Below are 26,009 nucleotides of genomic sequence, written 5' to 3'. Positions count from 1 at the left end.
AATGAGGCTGGGATAACATAACATGATGGTGTCAAATGATATACGCTGTCAGAGCCTGATTCATACTCTTTATTATATCCCACAGATGTGTTAGGAAACTGATCCAGTCACACTTCTTCTGCGTTTTTTTTCAGATTTGCCTTTAACTTTAACGTGTGGCTTTAGTTTAGTTTTGGGACAACAACACAAGGTCTGTCTTTGTCTCTGTCTTCTCAGCAGACGATCTTTCAAACCTAGGGACCTGTCAGCGCGGAGTAAAGGCCGTGTGTTAAGTGGAGTGAAGCGGAGAAATGTCGTGTGTTCAGTCTGAATCTGGAAATCATTATTCAGATTGGAGCACACCTCAGTGATCCGAGCTCGTATCCACGCGCTGGTGCTCGGCGCAAATGGTGCCAATAACTCAGTGCATTTGAGTGATTCCCTTCGCTCCCGCGGAGGCTGATGGCTTCTTTGACGATCCCTTAAATATTCAAATGACTTGCGGGAGACAAAGCTGTGTGTGGGAATGAGCCGTGCGTAAATGTGCACTGTAAGCATTAATGCAGATTTAGGGGACTTAAGTGATTAGAATATTATGTCAGTTTTATTAAGATTTGCTTAAATTTAATGCACCTGGTTAGTGACTCAGTTTTTTTTTGTTTGTTTCTTTTTGACACAGCCCCACATATACATACATATATTTTGGGTTTTTAATTATGTAAATGTTCCTTGTATAAGTGAGTTGCCTAGTGGTCCACATAAACCAGAATTCATGCAATTCTGTCCAGTGCTTTGCAACCATAACTAAATGCTGAGAGTGTTTTGAGATTTGCATTTTCTATTTTTACCTGGGGTGTGGAGAAGCAATGGAGTGAAAATGTGGATATGTTTGTCTACACCATCATAAGCTACAAAAACTAGCATGCTTCACTAACTAGCTTCCTACCTACGGTAGAAACAAGATATTGCTTCCCTTTTTTTCCCCATTTCTGGGGTTACGCACACATTTTTTTCAGAATTCATGGTCCTGGACGCTTATGAGGCTGAAATAATGGTCTGATCATACACTTACTATACATTGCAAAGTAGTTAGGATATAGATGAAAACAATTTACTGTCCCCTATGCCAACACTCAACTGACGAGGATCAGACTTTTGGAAATGGGTATCATGCTAATGTTTTATCATGATATAATGTTAATTGCCATGCATAGCATACTTGAGGTGGAGATATTGTCAACATTCAAGTCATTTCCAAATGAGTTTACACAGTGCTGAGACCACGCAAGTAAAACCTGTGTAAAAAAAAAAAAAGTCTACATAGAAACAGATAGGGTGAAACAGTGAGGGTTACAAATGTAACCAAGGTTCTATGAATTCACAGTTTTTGGAGAAACAGAATCGAAGAAGCGTCTGAGAAATGTTTTTGAGAGTACAAATCAAATAACCTTGCTGCTCAGACAACAGTTTGGACAGTCTAAACTACAAAAATAGTCTAAACTGTCTAAAAAAAGAAAGCACTTGATGATGAAGACAATCATGGTGTGACTCTGCACTGTAGCTTTGGATTCTCATGTTAAAGTATACTAAAGGAAACTAGGAAAAACCTCCTAACTGCTGAAATTAGATCACACAAGATAACCCCCAGCCCTGACAATTAGGTAGACACTAGGTTTTATTTTTTTTATCTTTGTGTGACAGTTAAGAAATCATCTAACCGGATAAAGCTGAATCCAGGTTTACTTAAGTGCAAATAAATGCAGTGATCTATTGTATACGAACAAAAAGCTCCGCGGGCTTAGCAAGAGTAACGACAGGAAGGGCTTAGGAGCCATAACCTCTGGCTAATTCTGTTATTTTCCACTCTTCTTCATGTGGGATTTGACTAACTCCCTTCTCCTACAGCGGTATGTGTCAGTGCTGTGCAGCTGTAATCAAAACGCACAAGGCGCACACGGCAAAGTATGTCTTCGTTCACGTGGAGCACGGGCGCGTCACACCGCATCCACAGCATGACCTGCACATTAAACACCAGAGCAGCGTGATTAAGCCGAGGCCGGAAACTCGGCTCAGGTTTCACACGAGATTGAGTGTGAGAGGCATGAATGTACATCTGTGTTCCTATGGAGCTCGTGCATACCAGGAAACAAGCGCCAAGCGCATACCTTAAATTTGTAACACGTTGACCGACGATGAAAAAGGCGGACCCGCATATATTTTCCAGCAAATAAACACCACTTGGGTCAAGAATGAAATAACTGGCCTTTAAAATTCAATCATGTGTCATATTTAAACGATCTAAAATGAAATTATACAGCGCCCGCAGTTGTTCGCGGAGCTCCTTTATTATACATCTGCGAAGCTATTTATCTATTATTGCTTTCTAATAAGGCCACGAATCCCGGGTCGCATTTGCAAACGAGCGAGAAAAAGAGCTGAAACCGTCTCGCTGAATCGACAAGGCATCGCAATTTGTGCGCGTTTAGTTGTTTTTATGTGTCCTTTCCGCCACGGGAAGCTCACCCTCCTGCCACATGAATTATAAATAGAAGCTAGCGCGAAAATTACGCACTTTGACGACTGCAGTTTGAGGGCTCGGGTTGCCATATGGCTTCATATCAACTTTCGAGAGTGTTGTCTGTAAACTGATGGACAAAAGGATACATTCAAGCTGTCTGCGGTGGATGGAAAAAGAAAAGAAAAAATGAAAACGCCCGTCAGGATGGCATCCTTGAGCTACTGCTTTCAGTATTTCCGAGCGCCTTCCGCTAAAAGACCTGAGCAGAGGTTACAAACGCCGGCTCGTCTCCGCCTCGGTGTGAGGATGTATTCCTGAAGCCACTTATTATCTCAAAGTGAAACTCTCCACAGTACAGTTGAGTATTCGGTATCCTCCATCACTGTCTCCACAAAGTTCTCATACGCCCTAATAAACGGTCAGACCTGACAACACAATAGATGGCCCAGAGTAAGTGGGATATCGGACGGATCTGTCCATGGCTGAATATTATTCTGCGTTAATATGTATGCATTCAAAATCTACAGCTCTGGAGGCCAGGTTATTAAAAGTGAGACGCATGTGTCTTATCTCTGTGGCACGTTTAAATCTCGACAAAAACCCTGGCTTTGAAGCTGCCTGTCACGGCACACCAAGTAACATATCCCAGATGACAAAGTAAAGCGCTTCGATCTGTTGTTTTTTTATTTATTTAAATTTTTTTTTTAAATATCTACCCCCTCCGCTGATCTTTATGAAGGTCAAAAGAAAAGCCACCTTCCAGAGTCTGTTGTGCAGCAACTTCTTTCCAAACCTGTACCTTTATTTTTTTTTTTTTCCCTCCCCTTTCCCCGTCATCTCCGCAGTGGTTACCATGCAAATAACACACTCTGCTGGGTTATTGATTGGTTCCACAGATGCAAACAGCAGGTTTAAATGGAAATGCTAAGTCTGCATGGAGGGAAATGTAATATGAACTGATGAGCTCGGTATGCGTGAAAACATGGCCCATTTAGCCTATCGTGTCTTGCCTGAAATGCCTGCATGCAGGATATCAGCAATCTTCAGTTTCCCCAAAACGCTCGCTCGTTGGAACAATCTCCGGAAAATGTGATTGATGGTATCTGTAAAATATCATGAGACTTATACACACGGCTTATATAATGATTATTGTTAAACACGCGTAATAACATAATCGTGTTTTTGGAGAACGTCCTAGGAATTTAGCCGGTGCAGAAACAGAACAGAGAAACGTTTTCTGGTTTCATTTTATCCTCGGCCGTTGGAGAATAAAAGAACAGCAAGCGAAGCCAAAACGCCTTGTTATTCAATCTCGCCATTTACCTCCAGGATTCTGGATAATAGTCTTCTGTCCACTAAACATAGCCTACTTAGAAATTAAAGGACAAATACCAGATTTCGGTTCTTACGTGACATCCGACAAAGGAGACAGAAAGCACGCGGCCGCCATCCCTTCTATGATCTGGCAACAGAAGTGGATCACGATGTCCAAGCTATAGATTAGTTAAATCCAAACCGGTGGACAATGCAATGGAAAAAAAAAAAAAAAAAAAAACATTTACGACCAGGATTATGGGGTGAAGGGATGGAAAGTGTGACGTGCGGACAAGAAGGGAAGAGGTTTACAGTAAAAGAAGTTTATTTACATTGTCCTCCTCTTCATTAAATATAGAGCGCTTTCTCTTGGGAACGGAAAAAAGTCCCCTTTTTCCTAAGAGGCTTTCTTCCAGCGAGCGCTGTGCCGAAAATAACTCCTACGTCCTCAGGTGAGAGCCTTAAGGGACACATCCAGAGGAAGTGTGCTCTGTTATCATACCCGGCTCACCTCCAAATACTTTATCTGAGAAGTGCATAACAGTAAAAAGTATTATTTTAACATTCTTCACACGCTATAGTGGCGTAATCCCGACGGGAGGGAAGAGTGGGCTCGGGAGAACGGCTAAAATAAATTTATTTGAGCTGGACACAGGAACCCCGACGTGCTCGCTAAAGTATGCGTCGGTTCAAAGTTTAGGTAAAGATATAAATAAAGTTTTCTCTGTTCCTTGCGGTCGTTTTATGTCCAGGCTGACGTGCATCTATTTAGTTAAAAGCACAGGAAAAGGCCGGGGCCATTTTTCAAAAATTGATGACGGCCTTGCATAAATTATGCAAACTTTTGTCCTTGTGCCAAGCAGTGCATCTACTGAATAATAATTACGTAAGGGACTCGGGGATATGAGCGTGCAGAATATGAAACACACGCCGGCGTCCCCTGCTCTTCTGTGACCAAATCAAGAAAAGGAGAAGGGACGGAAAGACGCACAAAACACAACAGATGACCTAATTTTCTATTCCTCTTTCTGGACTACATTTGTCCTTCAACATTTTAGGCCGCGCCGCTACTGAAGTGACGCATTCCTGACGTCACCTGCGAGATTGCCATCAATTAAATCTGAAGCCGGCATGTAAATTAGTCAGCTGCTTTACTGCCACGTTAAGCGGCCTGGATCGCTGTTGGACGTTTACAAGAATTCCATGTCATTTCTTTTTTCTTTTTTTTCTTTTTCTATTTGTCGTCTGAGGATACTGGGGCCTTGATCACTCAATGAATCGAGCTGTTAAATGTTCACACTCCTGGACGACCGAGTTCAGCTGGATTTTATGTGCCGCGATGAACGGAAGTTAAAATCTTTATGAAATTGACGCTGAGATATGATGATGATTTTTAAAAGAATGCAACAATATGGATGGCTTATATGACTTTAATGCCAGGTGTTCGGTGACGGGGGATAGTCAAACTTGTGAGGTACTGGAGCTAAATCCAAAACCTTGGCATGCACAAAGCAGCAGAAGGATAGATGTCAGTGATTTGATATGTAAATGCAATTACTTTATTTGCTAATCTGGTGTCCCCCCCTTTGGCAAAGACACGAGTGTCCAATTTCAGGTGAATCCTATCCCTGCTCTTCTGCACCTGAAAGTAGAGCGCGGTGTACCGAAACTTCATTAGCTAAACAGCTCCCTGTCCTTTGTTTTATGCACTCTGCATCTGATTGCGGAGATGGCTTCGCCTTCAAAGCTTCACGCGCTTTGTTCTTACATTATGGTGAAATTATGGACAATCAATGCAGTGTTACTATTTAATCAGTTATCGACACTGAGGTTACACTAAAAGGAATAATTTGATTCTTTTGAAATGTATTATTCATGCTGAGATCTGAATGAGAAGATTTATATCACTGTCATGTCTGTACGCTAGATATAAAAATAGGACCAGCACTGAATTAGCGTAGCTTAGCAAAAAAAAGAAAAAAATGGAAACACAAGGTAAAAGCTACGTTGGCTCTGACCAAAGGTAATGAAAGTCCCCAGGAACTAATTAACATGTATCTTATTCTGTTTCTTTAGATATTTGTTTAATCTACACAAAATAGAGCATTCCAGTTAGCGATGCTATATACTACTATATACTGTCAGTATTGATCTGTGCCTTTCACGTGCAAATAAGCCAAAATACTGGGTAAATATTATTCACTTTGTCTTTATATCAGGGACATGATTAATATTCTAGCTGATTTTTCAAAGATTGATACCAGCCTCATGTCTGTAAGCTAAAAATGACACTGGGAAATGCAGCCAGTTAGCGTAGCTTAGCATAAACACTGGAAACAGAAGTAAATAGTTAGCCCGTGTTAAGCATATTTTAAGCTCCCAACTGATCACGTATCTCATTCGGCTCCATCTGTATCTGTAGCATGCTAATTAGCAACAACACTACGTGAAAAATTGTTCATATTGGCTTGAAAGTATTGTATGTGTCATATTTGAACGTTTTTGGAAAATAACAAAAAACATTGCTGATATTGATATTGTAACAGGTCAACAAACGACTGGTAATGATGCTATTAGGCTAACATTAAGAAGAAAGTCACGTTTGTATGCTAAATACTGCATGAAGCTCGGTGGAGCGGCCAGTTAGTATGGGGGACACAACTAGCATCTCTGAAGCTAACAAATAAGGATCTAGCTCATTCTGTTTCATCTCATATTTGTTTTATCTCTGCTAATTAGCGAGCCAAAGGATAGCTAGCGTGGCTGTTTCCAGTCTACAGACGCTAACCAGCATTGGGTTGCAGCTTCCACTTTCCCGTACAATGACGCTTTTTTCATCTATATGTCACCAATTTTCCCAAACTATTACTTTTAATAAACAAAAAAAACATATCTCAGAAGACTAAATAATTAAATGAGGAATTCTCTGTGTATTTTTGGTCGGAGCCTCGTTGCGATAACTGCACTTTGGGTTGGAATAGACTCGCCGCCTAATTGAATACCAAATGAATTTACTGGATAATTAGCATGCATGTATTGTAAATAGCATTCTGTTAGTTTCCTTTGTTTAATTCCACTGGCAATCCATTGTGGAAAGAGGGGAAGGAGGAGGGGGAGGCTTGATTGATTTATGGAAATCTACTTCGCGCTGATGACATTTGTCAGGCTGTTATATCAATAGCAATTCTGACAGAAACAATAACCACTCCAACATCATAGATAGAGAGAGCGAAATAATAAAGAACACAAGGCAGTGCCACACATAGCGGGATTTAATTATGTTTTCCAAAAAAAGCGCTTTCACAATGTGCCTTTGCATGACAGGTCTCTGTAATTCAAGACACCATATTTTTTTTTCTTTTTTTTGTCTTAATTCTCTCTAAAAAAGAAGATGTGATCGCAAAGTAAAGAGAGACTGACGTGCTTAAACACACGCATTTACACACACACACACACACACACAGACTGACTGCTGCACACATCTGCTCGTCAGGGAGCCTGTTGGAAACTGTCACATGCCTGGCAGGTTCTGTAACTTGGGCAGATGGCGCAGCACAATTAGGCCCACCAAATCTTTCAATCAATCTCCTGTACGCCATATGAAGAATCTGGACCTGAGCTGGCTGTTTCTGTTCAACTAACGCGTTCGTCCACTTTGTATTCCAGTCCCCGGCTTGCTAATTGTCCGTATTCTCGCATGCTAAAAACCATTTCCGTGCCTCGCCGTTCTCGTGGAGTGCTCCTTCTTCCCTCGGAGTTAATGCCGCCTTTGTTTCCTTTATTTTCTGTGAGCCACAATACCCGCTTATTTTTATTTGACAGTTTTCTCACACACCGTTCCGTTCTTGTGAACGCTTCTCTTGATCCGTTTCTCTTTATCCCTTCCCCATTTCAACACAGGTTTTCTGTATCCCCTCTCTCTGCCCTCTCTCTTGGCTTGTTTAACCACTGGCCTGAATGCAAGACTGTACTGTAGACAATAGGCAAGCGCAAGTGTTTCATTCACACCCAATTACTGTGAGAGGGATTTTTTTTTTTTTTTTTTTTTTTTCTGGCCAGAAATTCACAGAGGAGCACAATGAGAGTGTCAGAGAGGAACAAGATATCCCTGGCGTTTCACGTTCTGTCCCATGTTGCGCACACAAAAGGAGAGGAGAAAAGCGATACGGCGTATCCCGACACCGAGCGAGGGGCCATTAGCCGGGGCCGGTTAAATAAGGATAGCGCTAACTGGGGGTGCTAACAGAGATGGGAAACATCTGCTGGGCCCTCGATGGGCCCTGAGGATTCTGGCTTTGATCAGCGGCCCTCGCAGCCACCTTCCTGCAAGGGCGCAGATGAAACGGCCTGTCAGGCACACACGAGGAGACGCTACAGAGAGAAGGACGTCCACGACGAAAAGACAAACAATCAGGGCACGGACTCACACCGCCATAAACACAGAGGAGCAGGAGACAGACAAACAGAGGTGTTGTATATTCTTAAAAAATTCCAGCATCAGCTGCTTGGAAAGAAAAATATAAACTTTCTTCCTTTCTTTCTTTCTGTCTTTCTTTCTCCTGCATGACAAAAATATGACATGCCGTCATTTCCAGCGGAAGCAAAGCCAAACACCTCAGTCTAGAATAGGCCAGACGGCACCTTTGGACTGCCAATCCCGCTGTTGTATTTCCCCCACCTGTGACGGGAAGATGATTCACTAGGCTTGCCAGACTGCATCTAGGGACTGTGTGTACTGGGGCGTGCTCACTGCCAGCACAGATAGAGGGGAGAGAGGAAAAAAAAAAACCACCACCTTCTCCACTGCACTGTGACCTGCAAAAGCAGCTGATATAATAATGCAGGGCCCGCGAGCAGATGTATCATACTCTACCTGCTCGGGGTGTAACAATTCACCAATTCGAATCAAGGCATCGGGCCAAATGATTATGATATGGCAGACGGGAGCAAATCTGGGTCTTATACACGGGGAGAATGAAATAAAAATCACTGTCGCCCTGCACAAACACGCCAGCTGCACAAGAAAAAAAAACAATATGAGAATTATAAATTAAATTGGATTTCGCTGGGTTTTTTTTTTTTATTTCTTAAAAGATGGCATGTATACGTTATTTTTAGAATCTGTATTTTTCAGCTGTGAAACCCGCCTCTGCTCTGCTGCAACACAAAGACGCTGTTGTTTAATCGATATGAACGGGAACAGTTTTTTTCTGCAAAACACATTTTCTTTTCTTTTAGTTGCATTAGCTTCAGTCGTAGTTTTGTAGAATTTTATATTTTACTTATGTTACAGACATATTTGAAATATCTGGGTAACCAAAAGAGGCCTTTGGGGGAAAGAATTGTGCACTTCAGTTTTATAAATTGCTGCTAAAGAAAATAAAGCAAACCTCAAGGCATTGGTCTTCAACAGGGGGTCCGTGACCCCTAGGGGGTCCGCAGAGACACTGCAGCGGGGTCGCAAAATCTTTGGTTGATGAGACTTTTTTTTTTCTTTTTTAATTTCCCCCACAAATTTAAATTTGTTTAAATACACATTAGCATGAATCCAACATATTTTAGTAAAATGATAAGGGACAGCTTAATATTAAATGCAAAATGATAATAATAATGTATATTTATAAATAGCACTGAGTTTAATAAAGAACCCATATAATGGGTAGAGTTTCATCAGTTTAGGGGTCATTGAAAGTGGAGAGTTAAGTTGCTTTGCAGAGAGCTTCATTGGGTAGGAATAACTGAATTCTTATCACAGAATGAGTGGGAAATGATGGGAAGTGTTTCAACCATTATAGAGAAAGAAATACATCATGAACAATCCAAGACTAATCAGAGTAATGAAGGATGTGACTTCCTGACAAAGTGCCCTAGTCTAAACCTCTCGCTGCTCCAACGGCAGCCATTGTAAACAAAATTAACTCAATGGCGCATAAAGCCCGCCCAAGCGGCTTGATTGTCCGAACCGATCTTCGCCGGCCAAAATGAATTCCGAAAGAGGAGCGACTCCAGACCGAAATTCTCAGACTGAAATTTAGTGACTGACTGTACTAAATTCAATGTGTAATCAATTTCAGCGTTGCTCTTACTGTATTACACTATCAATCACGTCAGAGAGGAATTAGATTTATTCAGCTGGAGCTTGTGTCCTTCAGTTGTTCAAAAACTACTTCTAAAAAATTATGCTTTCATGGCGAAGGAAATGTGGGAGTACAATTACAAAGGCCACACGAGTTCAAAAGTCCTAATAATCATTATTCTAACCGTGGACAACATCCTGAGGGTCATGCAATGTTCTAATTCCTAATTAACTGCCCAGAACAGAGATCATGGTCGGCCATGACCCTGACCAGCGAACAGGACCACTCGACGTCTCAGGGTACTGCTCTTACATGGGCTACCTCCTCCTTTAACATGCTTTTTGTGCATTGTGTCGTGCAATTGCAAGCGCGGCGGAGAAGGACGACTTAAAGCCCGCCAGAGGCTGCCTGTACATTCTCAAGACGTGGCCCAACTACAAACACCTGTGGACTTAAGGGTAATCGCTGATAAAGATCCCTGTAGGGTTCTGTTTATTTTGCGCATGCCACGCATCAGTCAACCAGGAATAAAGTGGGGGGCCCAATGCAACAAGTGAATAATTCCTGCCTTCACGGCTAATCTCGGCTAAAGCGGCGTACCTATCAGTGGCATGTTTTTACACTGTCTCCGAGATTAGTCATGTGTGCACTCACAGCGGACATACGTACCGGGGCATTACCGGCACTCATGCAGAATACAAAGGAGGCAGCAGTGACTAAATGTCTGTGTTTGCTTTGCAAAGATCAGGCATGGCCTCTGTGTTACAACACGGGCCACCTGCAGTCTGGGAAATAGGTTTCCAGGGGGGAATTAGGGGATTGTGAGGAATGAACAAGACAGACATGAGTAACCCGGCCCAATATACTACTTATCAGCGAGCTTATGTTTCACAAAGGAGGCAGATAAGCTAATACATGCCAGCACAACGACGGAATGGAGAAAGGGGGTAGAAATTAGGGGGTGGAAACATACCCAGGTCAAGACGTACAGGTGAGCGGTCAGTTGCGACAGAGCCCGGATGCTTTGAATCAAGGCAGAACAGTTAACCATTGACTAGGGGGACTCATTGCAGAGGATCAATGTCGTTCGTGGTTATTCTGTTCCAGAGACCATGAAAACAAAGCATAAAGCCATCATTAAGGCCCCTACTTGCCCCTAAGCAGTGAACGCAACACTAATCAATGAGAAAGAAAGGTATTGTGGTCCGTCTTGGAGGATATTATGTTGGTGTGTGTTCGAGTATGGGTGAGGTTGTTCTGTGTATTAGGGTTCTTTGTTATCTAGGTGGCCTAAAGCGTCATGTTGCAATTATTAATCTGTAACAGTGAAATGTTTGAGGCTTAAACGGAATTCACATTATGTCACTGTTTCTTAGATTAGTAATTATTAACTTTATTAACTCTCGCTTAACACTGTACATTTACCCTGAATGGCTTTTGGGAGTTAGATTTTGTCTTTCGACCCTAACTGCTGAAGTTAAAGCCTCTTGAGCAGGTTTTTTTATGTGAATATTGTTCATTAAGAGACATTCTAATGAATGGATTAATTAATTAAACCTTTATTTGTAGAAACAAGAAAAGGCAAAAAATTTAACTTTCAGTTAACTGTTGTCAAATGCAATGACATTTTTGACACTGCCAGCAGGGGTCCCCAATCCTACGCCTGGGGGCCTTTAAAATATTTAATAATTGTTTAAAAATATATAAAATTAAAGTAGAAAAATACATAATGAATAAGTTCATACTAGATTATCAATTTACTGAATTTTAGGTCACGTATCTGGCTAAAAAGAAATTGCAGACATTCACTAATTCCAGTTTCAAAAACATATCCAGACATTTTATAAGTATTACAATCACTCTTAGCTGCATCAGGCTCCTATTTCATTACTAAAGTCTGCCCAGCAACACGACTGACATTATTCATGCAGAGAATTTAAACACAGTTACCACATCTGATCACTGTTTTGCATTGTCTGGTAAGAGGAAAAACTGCACTACGAGCTCAGCCCAACCATGTCTGCAGCACTTCACAGTAAGCCACAAGTGACAAAATTGAACTTCAGTTGTCAAGTACCACAATTCCATCCCTGGTGTATATTACGCAATTATCCACAGCGCCAGGAAACAAATCCCATTGACTTGATTCCTATTTAATTATTCTACTTGAAAATCCTTTCCACTCTCTCTCTCTCTCTCTCTCTCTCCTTTCTCAGAGAAAAAATTAAAAAAAAAAAAAAAAAAAAACTCTTTACCCATTAAAAAAAGATCTCTGCCTATTGGAGAATTGCATTCCTCCCAGCTTGTCAGCTTCCATTCACGAGAACCCACCTTCAGCACCTACTTTATTGAAACTTGAGCAAATGTGGCACAAAACACAATGGGGTCTCGCAAGGTAAAATAATTACCTAAATACAGTGCGACAGGAGAGGTTGATTCATTCGGCAGAAAACATTGCCCGTCGAGAGAAAAAGTGTTGACAGAGTGGGAAGAGACAGTAAAGTGGAAGGAGAAATAATGAGAGAGACATAGGAAGGAGAGGTGTAGCGTTTCCATCACCAAACAAAACGCTGCATATTTCTTTGAAAGACAAAGTGTTAAGTTAGGCTACTGTGCGCGCTGTCAATAGTGACGTTCATCATAGGCCCAGCCACAGTCTATATATTGATTAAACCATCCATCACTTAAACCCTACAAGACATTATTTCTAATTAAAAAGTAAGTCATAAATTTTGGCCTTTATTGCCAGGCTGGAGCTGTAAATAAAATTCAGCGGAGGGCAGAAACAGATTGCAGCCCCTATCCGCGGTTTAGAGCCACCGTAAAAAGGACAGACGAGCGCGGTGGCACCTTTGGGATCCTCGCGCGTCGCCTCCGGGGCTGACAGGCGGGAGGTGCCCCGCTTCGTCCCGGATAAACAGATGCAAATCAATAATTTCTCCGCTTGTGTTTTTACAAGACAGGCGCTTCCGCTCGGAGGGGCAGACTCTGCATACGGAGAACAAATATGTAAATTAAATTTTCATAAACCACTCGGGAATACGTAAAAAGGGACGCCGTTCGGTGTACTTGAGAATGATGTATAATCATAAGAGGTTGTGAAAGTATGAAACGCTCTATCACACAACCCGGGGTTGGCCACTGGGCTGGCAGCGAGCTCCGATTATCTATCCGAGTCTCCATTTTCCTCTGCTAAACAACAATTTTGCTGCCAAATATGCAGTCGCAGGACATTATTTAACGATCCCCGTTGATAAAGAGGCCATTAGTGCACCTACACTGCAGCCAGAGCTCTGATGTTGGACTTGGAAAACGCACTCCCGAGCTCTCAGCCGCAGCAGAGGACACTTCAAATTTGACAACTTCTGATTACCTCAGCGTGCACGCCGGTTGTCAGGCGGTGAACTCCCCTGACAGCCCCGGTTCCAGAGTGGCAGAGTGTTGGTTATTTTTTGACGGGCACAGAAGGATGTCTGATTTCACAGGTACTAGCCAAAGGGAGGGAGGAAATGGAGGGAAGAAAATGAAGAAAAGGCATGTCACGGGCCTCCGCAGCCTCCGCTGCCAACAAAAGGAAAACGCGTGCAATCATTATTCATCTGTCTCCCTTCCCTCTCCTGGGCCCGAGTTTTTTTTTTTTTTTTTTTTCTTTCTTCCCATACCTGCCAAAACGGGACTAGCTTCCGACCACACAAGCGCCTCCTGACTGCGACTTGATAATGACGGAAAGGCTGGGGAATCATATTTGGTTAACTGATAGCCAGACAGGGCCCTTGCCAAAGTGAGAGAAGTGGCCCCGGTCGTGGTGAGAGACGGAGCGAGAGAATCGCCCTCGGGGGTGTGGGGAGGGGGGGGAAGCGTGAACTAATGAGTGAGCTAAAAAGGACAAGATGGAGTGATCCACTATAAAAAGACCAGCAGTAATCTCTTCCTCTCCTCTCCCCTTAATGTCCTGAGAGATCTTGGCTCGTCCCGTAAAGCCTGCTGCCTCCGCGCATCAAGCCGAGCTGATTAAGGCCCGCGCACCTTGCTGGAGGTGAGGCTTTTGGACAGAGTGCAGAGGAAGTTCAAGGGAACACCCGAAAAAAGAAAAAAAAAAAAGTTAGTCGGCGTCGCTCACAATTAGATACGTTTCGGCAGCAGCCCTTTATCTCTAACACATTCCCTTGGAACACCTTTAAAAAGTAGGGCCGTTGCTGTTCTGTCGTGTCAGACGATATCAAGCTGCATCCCAAAGGCGCAACCTTAAAATCTAATCGCCAACAACAGATCGCCACGCTCATTTCGCGTTAGCGGGGAAACGCTCGCGGCAAGCGACGGAGGAGACGGACGGGCGCGGCGGGGGAGACGAGGAGAAGGGAAAGGTTGGCGGGAGATGATGGAGAGAAACCGCCGAGCTGCCGCGCGACTCCGCTGTCAAGGGTGTTGTTTTATTAAGACGCCCGAACTGTCAGGGCAGGTATCAGGAGAGCAGCCAGGCACATGACAAGACGCTCGCGCTAACATCCCGGTAACCCCTTCCCCCGACCGAAATAGCTCCGTCCAAATTCGCCATCAGACTCTGTCAGACTTGTGGAGGGCGCCGGCGCTGAAGAGGGGCTCTTACCTGCACCAATCAAGACAAGTGAAACGTTCACCTGCGCAGCCCTACGGGACTGAGGAGGTGGGTTGTGACAGGCAATAACAATGTGGTTTGTGTGTGTGTGTGTGTGGGAGAAACCGGGAGAGTGCGAAAATACAAGTTGTTACAAAAGTGTATTCTTCCGCAAAAGACTCCAGACAGAACCCATAGTTGGAGGAATGGGTCGACAGTGTGAGAAATATGTTTTTCCACCGTCTAACGCGCTCGCATGTGTCTCCTAAGAAAAAGAAGCTCGCTATCAGGACAGGAAACAAAGAGAACACCGCCCGGTCTGGCGCTGTCACGCCCGTGGATTGTTTTAATCTGTACAAAAACCAGAATGCAAACCCCGGCGCATGATTTTTTTAGGAGGATTACGTGCTGGATTTTGGCAGGACACCTCGGGTTTTTGAGCCGGACAACGCAAGCAGCAGGGCGACCGCAACGGCGAGCTTTAGAAATAAGGCGAACTGCGCGGCTTTTGAATCATTACGACTCAATGTTGTGGGGGGGAAGTCGATTCAGAACCGGGCCCGAGAGCCCCAGGGTGTTGGCAGAGTCTGGCTATGACAAGCTACGTCTAAAAGGGGGGTGCAGTCAGGCGATGGAAAGGTGGCGGCAGCAACGGCCAGAGCCGCCACTCTGAGCTTCTCCTGAAATGTCACGGGTGACCCAAATGAGGGTTTGTCCGTCTTTATACACAGTCAATGAGGCGGGTCAGTCATTTCCCTACGTCTCTACTAACCGGCTGCCTGTCCTATCAATCTCCTAACAGGCTTATTTTCTTGGTTGACCTGCTCATTTAAACTCCTTTAACTTTTAAATTAACTGCAGCTGAAGTGCTGATGTGTACGGCGGGGTCCAAATTTCAAAACCCTCTTAGCTTTGATAGATGTATTAACATTCCTTTTTTGTGGGATTTACAAATGCGTGGATGCGGTAAGAAATAACAGCTGGGACAAAAAACAAAACAAAAAAAAAAATGCTTTTATCATGATAATGCAGTTCAAGAGAGCGGTGAGTGGCCACCGAAGCCATGAATATTGTATGGGAGGAGGAGGAGGGGGGGGTGAACACGCACGCCGTCGAGGCAAATGCCGCATTGCACGTTCGGTGCACACGCGCACGCTAGCCAGCAAAACACACATAAATACATCTCTTGAAGACATAAACAACACTCTGAATAATTAAGGTTACAGCTGCTTCGCGTTCAGAACACAACATTAGCTCGCACAAAAGAAAACAAATGTCCCCGTGTGGAGCGCTGTTGTGCAAATCCACCTTGTTTAAAAAGAGGCAGCCTTTAAAAAAAAAAAAAATAATGCAATTCTAACAATTCTAATAAGACAGCAAAATAATGTATGCGATTTTGCTTGAGGTTAAAGTCAATAATAATCACACTGTTTGGAAAATGTGTCACATAAACGTAATGAAATGACCAAGACGCATTTCTATACAGCTGCGGGAAGGTTCTCGCTCCGGCTCCCTGCCTTACCGGGAGAAAAAACCACCGCCGACATGTCTGAGCAAATACATTTGCGGCGAGTCGCCGTTGTCAAGGCGACGGCAATTTGCGCGGAGGGTCAACAAATTTGTCATTAACAGCCGCGCGCTGCACGAAGCAATGTGTGCCTTTTAAATAATTTGGTCGTTTAGAGGGTTTCGCCGATCCGCCCCGGTATCCCTGAGCCGGGCCTGCTCATAGGGGCCGGCCCGCGGTCGCCCCAAGTAACAGGACGCGGCAACAAAGACGTGCAAAGTCAACTACCTCTGGACGGAATTCAAATCCCCGCTGACGTCGGGCCAAAAGCAGTCCACTCCTTCCCCATTCAAATGACCTGCTTTGCATCGTTTTGAGAAGTCCGGGCAGGATCGCGCTACCAAAACAAACGGCAGGGCTTTAAGATAACAGAGCCGGAGCTCGGCCGGGCCGAATGTCATCACAGGCCATTATGGTCAAGCTAACTTGAATGGCGGATGCTATGGGAAACCGTGCTGCGTATGCAAAGCGCCGCAGATGGAGAGAGAGATTGGTGCTCTGCGTTCGTCGAGGCTGAAAAGAAGCTTTGAAGTTTACAAGGTTGTGGATGTCCAGAATTTGCCTGACAAATATCCTTCATATCAGTTGCTATAACCCAACTCTGCCTTCAAATGCGATCTGTTCCAAAATACCGCAAATCAAGTCTGATTTTATTATTTTTTTATTTTCCATTGCCCAACATATGATCCAGTTGAAGATTAGACCTAATACAAAGTGACCACAAATTAGGCAAAAGAAGGTACATCAAGAGAAAGTCGTAATTCCCCCATCGGAGCGCATTAGGACGTTTATCATCGCGGCGATCCCCCGGCTTTTAATTCGTTTGACATCTTTCAGCATTAATACAGTATCTGATATCTGAGAAGCACCAGAATCGCGGTCACACAGCGTGACATCTGAAGGAAAGCAGCGGGGCCGCGGGACGAGCCGCTGAAACGTGTTTCCACACAGAATCGAGACCGGGGCCGTTGTGACTGCACCAGATTTTCTTCGTATCTGTGGAGCGCGAGCCAGCGGCGCGCACAACCGCCGCCTGCTGCTTCCAGTGATATTCAAATGACATTGCAATTCTATTTTCACCTTGCGACTAATGTGACCATTACTCCTATGTCAGCAACATTTACAGTCCATTCTTTATGCTAGCATGCTGGCAGATTACTAATAATCATAATAAAAAAAAAAAAAGGGAGGGGATTATCCTAGAACGTGTGTGTGTGTGTATATGTGCGTGTGTGTGTGTGGTTCTAGGGATTGAGCTCAAATACAAACTCCCAATTATTTACTGCAGAAAACTCCCACCCCAGCCGCTCTCTCGCAGAGAGCGGAATCAAGGAAAACGCGAGGCCCTGTGGTCTTATCAAAAAAGGTGATATGACACATTCTCCCACAGTGCCACTTTCCCTGCCTTGATCTCGTTGAATGCGGCGTCGCAAAATTACATAAAAACATCAACAGGAGCGCGGAGAGCAATGTAAACAGTGTATGAACCGAGAGAAGGAAGAAAAAAAAAAAAGAAGAGCAGCACTGCCGCAAGGAAGTTGTTAGGAAAAGAGGAAAGGAGGAGCGGCTGCGTCGAGTCAGATGAAGGGGAGATGGATGTAGCCGGGTGTGTTTGCGTGAGGAGGTGTGTGAGTGAAGGAGAGGAGGATGAGGATGGAGGGGGTGGGGGGAGTTTGGGGGGGGGGGGGGGGCGTCGGGAGGCGAATCATCGACAGAGCCCACCAGTAAACTGTGGAGGGCAAACAATCTCCCTAATTGAATTCTTTCCAGGCTCACTACAGGAGGCACTGAAGCTAGTGGCTTCTTTCAGTATGGAGGGATGCAGAAGGAGGAGGAGGGGGAGGAGGGGGAGGAGGGGGAGGGCTCTGGCTGGCATGACAAGGAGGCGAGGAGAGGGGGGAGAAGATAAGTACGAGAAGCAGAGAGCAAACACACGGGGTTGTCGAAGACAACAATGACAAACAGACAGGGAGAGGAGACGGAGCTCCGTGCGTGAAGGTTTCGGTGGTTAAGGGTTGGGGGGCACTGCGGCGCTGGGGTGGAGGGGGTGGTGGATGGGGGGGCAACAGATTCAAGGCGCAGAGAAATGGAAGCCAGCTGCGCTTTTGCATGATTACACTGAAAACATCATTTGCATCAGGGAATGAAATCCAAACACATGCTCAGCGGCTACGTATGGTTTCCCGACCAAAAGGGACCCCTCCTTGTTGCAGGAGACAGACATTAAAGGTTTGCCAGAGGTGTCCCGCCCATTTGAATATGAAGATGAGCGCCTGCCACGAATCATTTTCATAAAAACATCCTATTGCACACAAAGAAAATGCCCCGGCTCTCATTCCAGGACTGGATTCAGCCTCGATTTCTCAGGTCTGGTGCGGTGCAAAAGAAGGCCGTCAAAAAACGGTACAATACCTTGGCGTGAGAGGAAGCGTGGTTCTGGAGAGCTGCTGCTAACAAATCCTGCGTATCACATTCCAGATAATAAAAGCATGTCCTGTCCTGGAAGGAGGGAGAGAGAAGAAACAGGTTAGGAAACAGAGCGGGACAGCCTTAAGTCAGTAAAACACGCCGCACTTTTTCTTTCAAAATAGGTGACAGGGGACATAATTAAAAAGTCCAGCAGGAGGAACCTTTAAAGGGTGCCAGGATGACTTTAAGCCACCATTAAAGGGGACCTTTTATGCTTATTTTCAAATCTGTATTTTTAACCAGATTCTCAACTTGCACTTGTACTGCGTGATTCATAGTTTAGAAAAAGTTCTTACTTTTCTTGTAATAGCCCTTATACAGCCCCAACTAATGATCCACCATGTGAAACAAGCAGCATTAGCTACTGTCACTTTAAGGCCCCCTTTCTTCTCATTGAATGGCTTTTAGTCAATGGTCACTGAATTAATGTAGCAGCTAGTAGATCCCTTATACTGGTGTAGCTGGAAGCTAATCTAAGCAACGTAAGTTGTCGTTCTTTATCGTGAACTTCTCAAAACCTGTCCATACATGTACAATCCCAAATCTGACATAGAACATACAACACAAACAACTGCAACAACAAGGATCATAGCAGGATGTCTCTGGTACTTACTATCTTGATATATTATATTACACAGAATACACGCTACGTACAGGATATTTTACTGCTTTTACTTTTTTTTATGAATTGGTTTAACTTTACGAGTGTTCTGTGGCTGGAGCAGAAGAATAATATGAAGAAATGTGTGATGAGATGATGTCGGCCTGTACGGAGGCCCACAACTGCCAAAACTACAGAGGCACACACATGAGTCAATGAATAAATGAAGAGGCCATTAAACGCATGAAATATTTAAAACCTAAACAGAGTTATTCATTGATTTGTAAAGCAAATTCATATTTGAACTTTGAAAAGTGATTGATTTTGGATATATTCATTTATATATTGCGACTGACGACATCACATTACTTATTTATTTTAAGTTTCTTAATGGATTGATGCTTGTTTGGGCTGTCCTTCAAAGGACAACTTTTCAACTGTAGGTGGGACAATATGAATTAACACCCATGTTTATATGGTAGTTTTATTTTTGGTGCATTAAGTATCATATTATATTATATTATTTATTGAGACATCCAAAAAGCGTTAGGGTTAGGGTTAGGGTTAGGCATTTTTGATTTGGGAAGTTTTGGACCTCCACACATTGTGACATCAGCTCGTCAACAAAGGCCTGAATGCCAGTGGAACCAAAAACCCATAAGAAACGCAGCAGATTTTCCCTGAAGCTTAGCCTCATTATTTGAAACTTCAGTTTAATATGGATACCCACCAATGTCAAATTGCATATTGGTCAGAAAATATGGATAAGGATTATATGTCCCCCCCCCCCTAAGAGGCTTGCATTGACTGCAAGAGACAGATTTACTTTTCCGTGTCAGAAGTGATACTTTCTCATAGTCGCATCACATAAAGTCTTTATTTCGGTCCCTTCTGGGCTGACCGTCATTAAGTGGCATCTTCATAAATTTTTCAGCTGTTGTCTCTCTCCCACACTGGCGCTCGAGTCCGATCGCCGCCGTATGAAGCGCTATTCAGGTCACATCAGCTTTTAATGGCTGATTTATTAGGGCCCGACCGGGGCTCGGCGATGGGCTGCGGGACAAAGAGCCTGTTTTAAACTGCATTAACACCGCGCAGTAAATATCCCATACAACATTAGCATTTTGATGACTGCCTCCCCCAGTCACCTTTTGCGCCGGACCGCTTCCCCTCCGCCCCGTTAGCCTTTGTATCAATCCATCTTTCGAGAGCGCCACTCCATCCTCCGCCGTCATTCGACCCGTTACATTTTTCGCTCGAATATTCAACGTACACTCGACGCCGCGCTGACAAACGCGCGCAGGTGAAGAGGTCGAGTTTAATTAAGCGGAATTAATGAAGTACGCGGAGCTAAATTCAAATAATATTCAGAGATTTTTTTTTTGAAAGGAGCGTCTCTTCTTTTTATCCCTCGCTGCTATAAAAAAAAAACATGTCACCTTATTCAAGCTGTTATTGTGATGCTAACTATCTTTACATGATTTATAATTGAATCTAGCACGCAATCATAAAACTGATGAGCACCAAAGCTTTTGTAATTGAGGTGTTCATAGCAGGTGTTGAATAATAAGCTAAAATTAAAAAGGATTAATCAGTAGTACTGCGTTTACTATGCAAATGAGGTAGATATTGGTTTAAGCTATATTAATTATTTATTTATTTTTTTTAATTCTTTGGCTCCAGCCTTGACGTGTCCACGTGTCTTTTCAACGAACAGGCGCATGATTTTAAAAATAAAAGAAACCGCAAGCAAACAGAAGTCGAGAAAGGTTTGAAATTGTGCAATGGCACATGAAAAAAAAAAAACAGTTATTTCGCCACATTTCCTAATAGCATCCGGGCACGACAACGGCCCGACCGAGCTTGGCTTCCGAACAAGCTGCGAGGACGTGCTTCATCAAATCTGCCGTTCATCACGCTTCATCAAACTGGAGACTTTGGCAGACGGAGGCCGGCGCTAGAGGTCGATTCGGGCCGAACCCTGCTGAAATCCAGTTTGGTCAACGGAGCATCTGACACTCATTTAGCCGGCCTGGAAGTGTTTGGAACGGGAAAACAAATCGCGCCATATTGCAATAATCCCAAACGCAAACTGTCGCACGAAAAAAAAGGAGCGCCCCAGTTCACAGGCGACAGGAAAAAATAAATCCTACAAACCCGGGACATCGTAATGAGCCATTTGTCACGCGCTTTCACTGGATCTGTTTCGGTTCAGGCCTAATTTACAGTAATTGTGGCAATTGTGGAAATCCTTTACACATTTACCTTGCTTTTCTCCTCACCCTGGTCTTCCTCACTGAGCCAAATTTACTGCTCTCTTGTAATCATCGGTGTTAAAAGTACTGGCAATAGTCGGGAACCGAAGCTTCCAAAATATCTTCAAAGAGTTTTGGAGGAGAGGAATAAATGCCAGGCAGTCCCAGACACCCAAGGCAATCTTACACCATTACTGCTAGGACGTTCATTCCAAAGATACGCAATAGCATCGAAGGCATGGATGACCCAAGCTGGCACCATTTGAAAAAAAAAGCTGCTTATTAATTCCGGGATGCTCATTAATGAATGCACTCAGGATTGTTTAAGGTTTATGCTGCAAGGCCACATTGCTGGCATTAGTTCTCAACCACTGGAGAAGATGATAATTGCTGTTTTTTCCCGCGCAATGTTGCAAAGGTGATTTAAATACTAATTACTTTTTTTAACTTCGAAAAGCTTTTATGTATTTTGGGGATTGTCTATTGACATTTTAGAGTTGGAGTGTATCATCCTACAAAATTAAGGCCCACTGAGCTATCTTTACGAGATAAAACATCCCGTCTTTAACTTTTTACTCGCTGCTAAGGATCAGAAGAGAAGCAGGCAGCCACGTGAAAGGTTTTTGTTGGACTGCCAAGTAAGCCAGCCAGATAAAAAAAAAAAAAAAAAAAAAAAAGGTGAAAGTGAATGATTGCCCTTTCTTGAAATGCATGAGCACGAGAGGAGGTGCCGCATGTGGCAACTTAACGCTGAAAACCGTGCCTTTTCCTTTGTCACATTATCTACTGTTCTCTGTTTTTTCGGTTCCCCTCGCCCAAAGGAGTTCTTTCTGAATTACAAAGCGATGAAACGCGGCATGACTATCCGGCTTTCGCTGCCATGAACTTGCACCTAAATTTGATTTCACACCCCGAAAGTGAATCACTGTGGCTGCGGTGGGCTGGAGTACAGCGGCCCGACATATTTCTGACCACACCTGGCAGGGATGTGGGGTGTAATAATGTTTTTGTCCAGTGTGGGATTCAGGATTTAATCGTCCATTTTAATGCAGCCAAACTGGACAGAGCATTAAACCATGGAGGTAAGCTATCATGGGCTGACATATAGAACCAATCTTTCTGTTGATAAGTACAACATAAATACATTTTTGGACATTTTTTTTGTTTGAGCTGTTACTTGGGCTGTTTACATAGTGAATCTGGTGACTCCAGACCCTACAGCAAACCCAAACGCCACAGACTGACGTTGGTCGTCTTCTTAGTAGCTTTACGATTTCTGTCCGTTTTTCCATCTCCGCAATTTTGAAATTGACTGTTGTGGATCGCTAAAGACGGATACAGGTAGCTGCAAACTTTTGTATGACCCGTCTTTGGCCAAAAGCTTCCCAAAGTATCACTCGCCATTGTTGAAGTCGAAGCAGGAAGTAGAAGCAAAATTGAACCTGACTGGCAAAAAAGATACCACCGCTTTTTTACACTGACGAGCGCACAGGTGTAACTGGCTCACACCGTCGCTGGCTACTTCCTGCCGTCTCCAGGAAGTGAACTTTAGCCTAGTAAAGTTGAGATCAGGTGATTCAGAATATTCCAATTCTGTACCTTCAAAAACCACCCTCCATCTAATGTGCTAATACCCTCGAGGAATTGTGCCAATGTCTAAAGGTATATATACTTAACTGTACATGAGTAATGTGTGAAAGTACGTGTTTAATCTCCGTTTTACAATTTCCACTACACAGAACTCTACAAAATCATTAGTAGTTCTGCGTATTTAAGTAAGTAAAGCAGTGTTTTACCCCAAGAGGAAATAAAACAGAAAGCAGCAGCACAACTAAAATATTGTGAGTATCCTTGTGAATTTGTGGCTTGTGGATTTGTGGTATTTAATTCTTAGAATCTTGAAGGAGGCAAGCACACACTGAGCAGCTACTGTCAAAAATACAACAAAAGAGTACTTGTTGTGTCAGCTTACAGTGTCATACAATAAAATCAATGGTACAGAACGGGATTACACAGTGTAAGCACAGCGAATATAGCTGCTGTTTTTTTTTTGTTTTTTTTTACATTAAAGGGAAGGTAACGGTGAAGGGAAATCGAATCATGACGTGTGCAGGTACCGGATCTACGACGAAGTCTGGCTGCGTACGCCATCTAACCTCTCTTCTCCGCCGGTTAGCTCGGGCCTCCGGCCTCGTAACGTGTCAAGGCGGCAAACAACTCACGATGAAAAGTACCAGAGCGTCCATCCGACCGTCTGAAAAGACGCAGGGCAGGAGCACTCTTCCTCGCTCAGGAAGAAATTACGGTTCCTTTTTGAAATATGCGAATAATTTCTGGCCCCTGCTTATCATCGTGTGTCAAAACATCCTGCTACCAGGAGACAATAGCACACATGAGAAAGCCGCAGACGCATGCAGCCGGTGTATGACTGATCCAAGTCGACAGCCTGTGGTGTGTCTTCATAAAAGCATTTACTGAGGCGCGGCGCCGTAGCCTGCCCGAAAGCTCATCAAAGAGTGGCTTACTTTATCAGCCAAGTGGAAAATGTGCTGAGAAAGTGAGGGAGAGGCAATAGTGGGGAAGTCAGCGAGAGTAACTAAGCCTTTGTGCCTATCGCTGACCCAAACACCCGCATTACAGTAGTCACGGCCGCTCACAACAAAAGCCCTAATCGGCGGAGCAGGGCTCTAAATTAAATGACCCTGTAGTTGTGACACTGTAACTGACGAGCCGGCCTGTGCTCGACTGAGGCCAAAGGCAAAGGAGATACGGCTAATGAACAGAAAATGTATTGAAATGCTGCCTTTTTTTTCTTTCTTTCTTTTTTTTTTTTTTTTTTTACAAGCAGAGACAGCCTTGAGTAACCTACATACTGCTCTGTGAAGTATCCAATAAGCGCCTTCTCGCAGCTATTTCGTAGATTATACAGACTTTAAAATGAGCTGCTCTCTGCGACCGAAATAACCAGACTTCATAAAGATTTCGCCGGCGCCCTCAGGTGAAGCGCACTCCGAGCGTGACTTTCCCGGGTCTCGCAAGGGAAGCGCGGGGGCCTCCGCGTGCGTCTTTAAATGTTTAAATCGCAGCGGCGGCTCCGGGGAAAGGTTAACGGCGGATCTATCTCTGAGTCAGATGCGCACGGGGGCCGTTGTTGGTGGGCTTAACAAATAAAATCGCTATTATCAGCTAAATAATCACGGCCAGACAGGAACCGCTCGTTCGGAAAGGAGAGGAAGTTACCAACCGAGTTGGACGGGCAGCATTTATAATGCAAGGGCAGCATCCTCGCCCCCGAGGGTCACATTAAATTCGGAGAAGCTGATAACAATTGACTGAGGTTGCTGGCAACCGCTGGAAGATTATGTATAGTTACGCGTCTGTTTTCTCATTCTTCAGCCGCACTGTAATCCTCTGCCTCTTCACTTTCTCTATATCCGCTTCTGGATTCTCTCCCTTTCTTCTTTTACCCCACATCTCCTCTATCATTACTTTTTTTAATCCGCTCCCCTCTAGCTTTCATTTCTCCGTCTGCGCCGGCATGCAAATGAGATGTAGAGCAACAAAAGGCCGCAGTCCTTCCTCAGAAGACTTTCTCATACAATGGCCCTAATTGGCCTTAATTGGAAAGGGATGAACCTTGGTGATGTGAGTCTGCAGGTCGCTCCGTGTCGAGTGTTTGTGAGCATTGAGCTGCGTGAATATAATAAAGGCGCAGGTGACTAGAATAATGCATTCGGCCAAGTGGTGCGCGGCAACTCCGTTTTAAACGTGGGCGCATGCAAGCTTACGCGTTTGAATATTTATGGAAATGTTGTGTTTTTGTAGTCCTCGCGCCCGAGATCGCAAGCCAGAACGAGATTCCCATCGTCACGTGATCTCACCTGCAATTCGAGCTCGGAGACGATCCTTGAGAAGGTTTTGCGCTCGCGGAGTGCGACGCTAAACGCGTGAGGTGTGCGGTCAGGGATGGGCCGTCGAAGAGCCGCGCATTCACGCGGCAGTTTCCCCCCTGTGCTCGGGGCCAGGGAGCTGTTTACCTTAGCAGAGGAATATCATTATGGTAATCACGCTCGTCTTTATTTGGAATACATACATATCCCCACCGCGATGACCAAACTTGCAGCAGAACATAAAAGTTAATAGGGGGGAAAATTGTATGGGTGACACTAGTGGGACTTGACACCGCAGGTCGTTCACGGGGGTGCGAAGAGCCCGCTTTGCATTTGTCTTTGATGATTACGCCACGTGGAGGGGCACATTTGTTCTGTGAAGGGTTACCGAGGCGAGGCCTAGGAGGGACGCTCGCAGAGCTGTGATGGAGAGGATGCACTCGGGTGCTGCGGGACACCGTAAAGGAGGATTCAGTGGCTCACGAGTTACACGTGGAAGATAATGAGTTACGCGTATGTTGCGTTTCCAACACGTGCTACATCACATAAAAGAGTATTTTAAAAGTATATCAAGGTTTTAGGTCTATTAAAGTTTTTTTTTTATAAAAAAGAACTTAGACCAGTCGCTGAAATGTCGCCCCTTAGCCCTAACCCTCGGTTTATGATGATGCGAGATCGGAAACTGGAGTATGGAGTAACAATAATGCTCTCTGTGAAGCTGCAAATGATTATTTTCAAATATAAC

General features: G+C 44.1%; 1 protein-coding gene across 13 annotated transcripts in view; it reads right to left on the bottom strand.

Moving 5' to 3' along the window:
* The window catches only part of LOC125005875 (adhesion G protein-coupled receptor L3-like), a 220,666-nt gene that overhangs the window by 175,963 nt on the left and 18,694 nt on the right, over window positions 1–26,009 (bottom strand). For all 13 annotated transcript variants that reach the window (XM_047581567.1, XM_047581575.1, XM_047581599.1 and 10 more), the window contains exon 2: window positions 18,462–18,548. The gene's annotated coding sequence lies outside the window, so the exon portion shown is untranslated. The remainder of the gene's footprint in view (window positions 1–18,461; window positions 18,549–26,009) is intronic.

Source organism: Mugil cephalus, chromosome 1 (assembly GCF_022458985.1).
Source record: "Mugil cephalus isolate CIBA_MC_2020 chromosome 1, CIBA_Mcephalus_1.1, whole genome shotgun sequence".
In the NCBI taxonomy this organism is placed as follows: Eukaryota; Metazoa; Chordata; class Actinopteri; order Mugiliformes; family Mugilidae; genus Mugil; species Mugil cephalus.
This window is presented reverse-complemented; position numbering and strand designations above follow the sequence as displayed.